At 37.8% G+C, this 7,135-nt stretch overlaps 1 pseudogene; it reads left to right on the top strand.

Moving 5' to 3' along the window:
* The first annotated feature begins 252 nt into the window (after positions 1–252).
* LOC133292434 (ARF guanine-nucleotide exchange factor GNOM-like) lies at positions 253–6,345 on the top strand (annotated as a pseudogene).
* Positions 6,346–7,135: the final 790 nt, after the last annotated feature.

Genomic DNA, 7,135 nt, shown 5'->3' with positions numbered 1-7,135 from the left:
AAAAGGGGTTTTAGTAGAGAAGTATTAATAACTTTTTTTATTTTATTTTTATTAATGGATAAAATTTCATGTAATTTTCAAGAGTAAACTCAAATTATTTAGCAATAGTTTCATACAATTTTACATAATAATAATAAAAAGTGGTTCAGCAATTTTTATTTAGTAAAAAGAAAAATAAAAAGAAGAAAAAGAGAAAAAAAATAAAATGGAAACACTAACGAAAGTTGCAAAGTAGCAGAGGATTGAAGGAGGGAAAAAATGAGAAGGCAATATTTGGGAGTAATGTAATCCCACGCGCTCCGATTCCTCAACTCAGCTCAGCTCACGATCTTCGTAAGCCACCTTTCTTCTTCTGCTTCACCATTTCCATCTTCTTCAATCTTCCCTTTTCCATTATTTTTCATGTTCTTTGTGCCAATATACTTGAATGCTTTGGAATCAAAACCTAACCAGAAACAGTGTTCGGAACCAAAATTTGTTTTGTAGTTTATTGCAATTCCCCATGAATTGTGTTAGTATGCTGAAAGTGAAAAAAAAGGAAAGAAAGAAAGAAAATTATAGTTAGTACACTAAAAGGACTAGCAAAGAAATTGGTTGGGTGAAGAGGTTCGATTTAGCATAAGATCCAAGCCTTTTAAGGTTTTGGACAGGTTATGATTGTGATTTGAAGTTTTATTCTGGTTTTGTGTTCAATTGATGTGCTAGTTCAATGTAGCTAATGTATAACTTTGTCTCTTGTGTAAGGTCAAATTTAAGTCAATGTGCCTATCTGTTGCGTATTTTTAAATTTGGCAAAGCGTAGTAGTGAAGATCTTTGATGTTAATTGGTGAAGGAGGCTCAGAATGTTTCTGTGATTAGAAGTAGTCATAACTGGCTAGGTTACCTTATTTCAGAGGTTCTTTTTGTAGAGTCATATGAGAATCTGGCTGAGTGCGGGGTGATCTAATTGAGAGTAGGCGTAGTAAGGAGAACTAAGGATGACTGGACTTTGTTGGAGGTGGAGTCATACTATTATGAAAAGAATTGGTATCGTGCGTATATTATTACGGAAATAATCGGTATCATGCGTGTATTGTGTGTAAATTATTTATAGAATATTTACAAATACGCATGATTCTTTCCATAATAATCTATGCACGATACATGTAATACCGATCCTTTCTGTAATACATGCTTCTGCAGCTGAGACACATGATGCTATTTTCTTTGGTTTAAACTATTAGAATTATCAATTTATCTGGATCTATATCTGCTCTTAAATATTTGGAATAACTTCACCCAGTTATAATCCTACTGATGAATGTGCATGATCATGGGTGCTTAATGTTTATATGGTTTCCTTATGTGTTCAACATGTACATACTGTTTGATCAATTTCGAAGATTCTCCGGTTGTGTTTCATATGTGTGTGCTTCATGCTTTGTTTAAGCTATTTAATATGTTCAAATCCTAACTTATTGTATTTTTTTTCTCTTTGAACTTCAAAGGATGTTTTTCTAAGGGGTTTTGTTTCTCTCAGCATCATGTTGTTGAACTTCTAGCGGATCCTTTCTGTACAAAGAATATTGTGAAAATGGGACGTCTAAAGTTTCAAGCTGGTATCAATAAAATAGAAGAGGAGCCCGAGGAGTGTGATGCGGCATATCCTGACAAAACGACTTTAGCATGCATGATCAATTCGGAAATTGGTGCTGTTTTGGCAGTCATGCGAAGAAATGTAAGATGGGGAAGACATTATATGTCAGGAGACGATCAGCTGGAGCACTCTCTGATTCAGTCTTTGAAGTCACTAAGGAGACAAATCTTTTCATGGCAGCATTCTTGGCATGCTATTAACCCTACCTTGTATCTCCAGCCATTGCTGGACGTGATTCGATCAAATGAGACTGGTGCACAAATTACTGGTGTTGCTTTGTCATCTGTATACAAGATCTTAAATCTGGATGTGATTGATCAAAATACTGCTAATGTTGTGGATGCCATGCATTTGGTGGTTGATGCTGTCACTAGTTGCAGATTTGAGGTGACTGATCCTGCATCAGAAGTAGTAGTTTTAATGAAGATACTTCAAGTTCTCTGGCATGTATGAAAAGTAAAGCATCTATAATGCTGAGTAACCAACACGTTTGCACCATAGTCAATACTTGTTTCCGGATAGTTCATCAGGCTGGAACCAAAGGTGAGCTGTTGCAGCAGATAGCACGGTATACTATGCACGAACTTGTTAGGTGTATTTTTTTGCACCTTCAAGATGTTGACAACACCCAGTACGCATTGGTAAATGCAATCTCTACTTTGAAACAAGAGGTATACAATTCATGTTTGCTCATAAAAATTACTTTTTTCATGATTATTGGTTCAGGTGGTAAGGATGAAAAATAATAGAAAAGGAGGAGAGTGAAGGTAGGGGAGGGTGGTTTTTTTGTATTAATTATTTTCCTATTATGCAAAAATTAGTGTTATGCTATAAGTTATTTGTATCTGTTCTCAATTTGTTAAATCATCTATGAAAAACACTTGACTTCTCTGTTATCTAGTTAGAATATTGCCACTTCCATAATTATATTTAAAATTTCTATTAAATTTTATGCCTGTAAATTGTATACCATGAACTTTAAAGTGTGGCACACATTACATACCATTAAAAGTGTTGACCTGATTATAACTGGATAGTACATCCTAAAATAGACTTCACAGACCTCCCTTTCCCCATCCCCATCCCACAAAAGTAAAATGAGAAAATATTTTTGCAGTCTATGGTTGTATAGTTGGTGTGGGAGGAAAGCTTGTCTTTATGGATGGTATTGGTTACAAATAATCATATTTGAATTGTCAAACATATAAATGTTCAAAGGGAGTCTGTTAATTGTCTTGCCTAAAATGAATGAATGCCTTTTCGTGGTTGGGAACTTGAATTTTGAATTTGATATTAAGGACATCTGTAAATGAGTACTTGTCTTTGTTGATAATTCATGCAGACTGGGGACTTAAGTGAGGAGTATGCTTTTGGAAATAGACAATTGGGGAATGGAAGCATGAGAACTGAATATGATAATCGGCCATTATCCTCAAACTTTGCTCCCAATGCAAGCATCGTGACAATGACTGCGATGGATGAAAAAACAGCTAATGCTATTAATGGCAAGGAGGCCGTAACATATGACAGGCATCTCATGACTGAACCATATGGAGTTCCCGGCATGGTGGAAATATTTCATTTCTTGTGTTCTTTGCTGAATGTTGTTGAATATATGGGAATGGGTCCTAGATCAAACACAATTGCATTTGATGAAGATGTGCCACTCTTTGCCTTAACGTTAATTAATTCAGCAATAGAATTGGGAGGGCGTTCCATTTGCTGTCACCCTAGTTTGCTGAGCTTAATTAAGGATGAATTGTTTCGTAATTTGATGCAATTTGGTTTGTCAATGAGCCCCCTTATACTTTCAATGGTGTGTAGCATTGTTCTCAACCTGTATCATCATCTTCGTACAGAGCTCAAATTGCAGCTAGAAGCATTTTTTTCTTGTGTCATTTTGAGACTTACACAAAGCAGATATGGAGCTTCATACCAGCAGCAGGAGGCAGCCATGGAGGCCCTTGTTGACTTCTGCTGGAAAAAAACATTTATGGTAGATATGTATGCTAACTTTGACTGTGACATTACTTGCAGTAATGTCTTTGAAGACCTTGCTAATTTGTTGTCAAAAAGTGCATTTCCTGTGAACTGTCCATTGTCTACCATGCATATTCTTGCTTTGGATGGTCTAATTGTTGTTATACAAGGAATGGCCGAAAGGATAGACAATGGATCTTTAAGTTCATAATATTCTCCTGTGAGTCTTGAAGAGTATACTCCATTCTGGATGGTTATATGTGAGAATTATAGTGATCCAAATCATTGGGTTCTTTTTGTCCGCCGTAGAAAGTACATCAAGAGAAGATTGATGATTGGAGCTGACCACTTCAATCGTGATCCTAAGAAAGGTCTAGAGTTTCTCCAAGGAACACATCTTTTACCTGACAAACTCGATCCACAAAGTGTTGCTTGCTTTTTCAGATATACTGCCGGGTTGGATAAGAATCTTGTTGGTGATTTCCTAGGAAATCATGATGACTTTTGTGTTCAGGTTCTTCATGAATTTGTTGGAACATTTGATTTTCAAGACATGAATTTAGATACTGCCCTGCGTCTATTTTTGGAGACTTTCAGACTGCCTGGAGAGTCACAGAAGATACAAATGGTGCTTGAAGCTTTCTCTGAGAGATATTATGAGCAGTCGCCACATATCCTAGCCAACAAGGATGTTGCTCTTGTTTTATCATACTCAATCATAATGCTTAATACAGATCAACACAATGTGCAGGTAAAAAAGAAAATGACAGAAGAGGATTTTATCACGAATAATAGGCACATAAATGACGGCAGTGATCTGCCTCGAGAATTCCTGTCAGAGCTTTACCATTCAATTTGTAAGAATGAAATCCGCACAACACCTGAGCAAGGCGTCGGATTTCCTGAAATGACACCAAGTCGCTGGATTGATCTTATGCACAAGTCGAAGAAAACTGCTTCATTTATTGTATTTGATTCTAAAGCATACCTTGATCACGATATGTTTGCTATAATGTCAGGCCCAACAATTGCTGCCATCTCTGTGGTATTTGACCATGCTGAACACACAGAGGTATACCAAACATGTAAGGATGGATTCTTAGCTGTTGCAAAGATTTCAGCATGCCATCATCTTGAAGATGTTCTGGATGATCTGGTAGTGTCTCTCTGTAAGTTCACTACTCCTTTGAACCCGTCATCAGTTGAAGAACCAGTCCTTGCCTTTGGAGATGACATGAAAGCAAGAATTGCAACTGTTACAGTTTTCACTATTGCGAATAGGTATGGTGATTACATACGCACGGGTTGGAGAAATATTCTTGACTGCATCTTAAGATTGCACAAGCTAGGTCTGGTTCCTGCATGTGTGGCTAGTGATGCAGCTGATGAGTTAGAGAACTGTCACATTGAGAGAATATTCACTGAGAGTAAATTTCTGCAAGCTGAATCTGTATTGCATCTTGCAAGAGCACTCATTTGGGCTGCAGGTCGACCTCAGAAAGGAAACTGCACACGCACATCTGAGGATGAAGATACAGCAGTCTTCTGCCTGAAATTGCTGATTGCGGTTACTTTGAATAACAGGGATAGGATTGAACTTCTTTGGCAGGTTGTGTATGAGCACATATCCAACATTGTTCAGTCAACTGTAATGCCTTGTGCTCTGGTAGAAAAGGCTGTTTTGGGACTCCTGATGATTTGCCAGCAGCGTTTGCTTCACTCCAAAGAGAATATTGCTGATGAACTTCTGAGGTCATTGCAACTTGTCTTGAAGCTTGATGCCCGAGTTGTTGATGCATACTGTGAGCAGATTACACAAGAAGTCAGTCTCCTTGTGAAGGAAAATGCTTCTCATATCAAATCTCTGTTAGGATGGCGTACAATTACTTCACTACTTTCCATCACAGCTAGACACCCAGAAGCATACGAGACCGGTTTTGATTTATTGTTGTTCATAATGTCTGATGGAGCCCATTTGATACCAGCTAATTATGTTCTGTGTGTAGATGCTGCTAGGCAGTTTGCTGAATCCCATGTTGGAGTGTCAGAGCGATCCGTACGGGCACTAGATCTCATGGCAGGGTCTGTCAATTGCTTGACACAGTGGACTAGAGAAGCTAAAGAAGCAATGGAGCAGGAGCAAGTGTCTAAGTTGTCCCAGGATATTGGAGAGATGTGGTTGAGGCTTGTACAGGGACTAAGGAAAGTTTGTTTAGACCATAGAGAAGAGGTTAGAAATCATGCTTTATTATCTCTGCTGAGGTGCTTGACAGTAGCTGATGGGATTGATCTCCCACATGGTTTGTGGTTACAGTGTTTTGATCTCGTGATCTTCACTGTGCTTGATAACCTGCTTGAAATTGCACAGGGTCACTCACAAAAGCGCTACCGCAACATGGAAGGCACGCTTATCTTGGCCATGAGGCTCTTGTCTAGAGTTTCTCTTCAATTACTCCAAGATTTATCGAAATTGATGACCTTCTGCAAATTATGGTTAGGTGTGCTGAGCCGAATGGAAAAGTATATGAAGGTGAAATTTAGGGAAAAAAGAAGTGAGAAGCTTCAAGAGATATTGCCTGAGCTACTTAAGAACATCTTGCTTGTTATGGAGACAAAGGTAATACTCGTGCAGACGGGTCCCTAACGAGGTAATAGTTTGTGGGAACCGACATGGCTGCATGTTAATAACATTGCTCCCTCATTGCAAGCTGAGGTCTTCTCATATTGATTGTGCAGAATGTTGTGGGTCACATTCGCACCTTAGTTTTTTTTTTTTTGTGTACAAACGCACCTTAGTTTTGTTTGAAGCTGTTAGTTGCAAAGTAGTACAGGAGAGGGGTAACCTGGTAGTTTTCTTAGTTGTAGTTAAATCTCATGTTCACCTATAAATTAGTATTTTTTTGGATGAAGATATGATGTAGTTGGAATTAGATTTGTCCGCTTCTCCTAGAGTGCTCTGGGCTTCCCCTTCTATCCATGGGGTTGCCTCAGGCCTCAGGGACAGTTTAACAACAAATTTCCTGAAACAGATTTTTGTACCGAACCTCAAATTTATGTCTTACTGTAAGATGCATTTAACTGTACGATGCAAGCATTAGAGTTCTTGCAAGCTTTTTATATCTCTCCCAATTTTATAAACCCATCATGTCGCATTAACGCGATCCTTTTGAGATATTAATGGTTGGGTTTGGAGTGTTTACATCTTAAATTTTTTTTTACACACACAACATTTTGCATTAACACCCCGTGATTTGTTAACATCGCATTATGATATTAAGCGCAGTTACAATCACATGGGTTCAATTAAAATCCGGATAAATTTTTCATTTTAAAACGTACCGAACTTATAATACCCAATTTCGTGATCATAACCATATTACCTTGCGGAAACAGATAAATTAAGCTTAACATCATGTTCATTTTCCATTTTTAAACCATTAATTTACTTCTTGTTTAGTTCAATACTTCTACTATATTGTAGGTTTCTTCATTAGCTACCTGTGGCTTCAAACCGTGCT

The sequence above is a fragment of the Gastrolobium bilobum genome, unplaced genomic scaffold (genome assembly GCF_033153095.1).
Source record: "Gastrolobium bilobum isolate Gb01-03AN ecotype WA unplaced genomic scaffold, APGP_CSIRO_Gbil_v1 utg8085, whole genome shotgun sequence".
Classification (NCBI taxonomy): Eukaryota; Viridiplantae; Streptophyta; class Magnoliopsida; order Fabales; family Fabaceae; genus Gastrolobium; species Gastrolobium bilobum.
The sequence above is the reverse complement of the archived record's forward strand: the minus strand, read 5'-3'. Positions and strand labels throughout refer to the sequence as shown.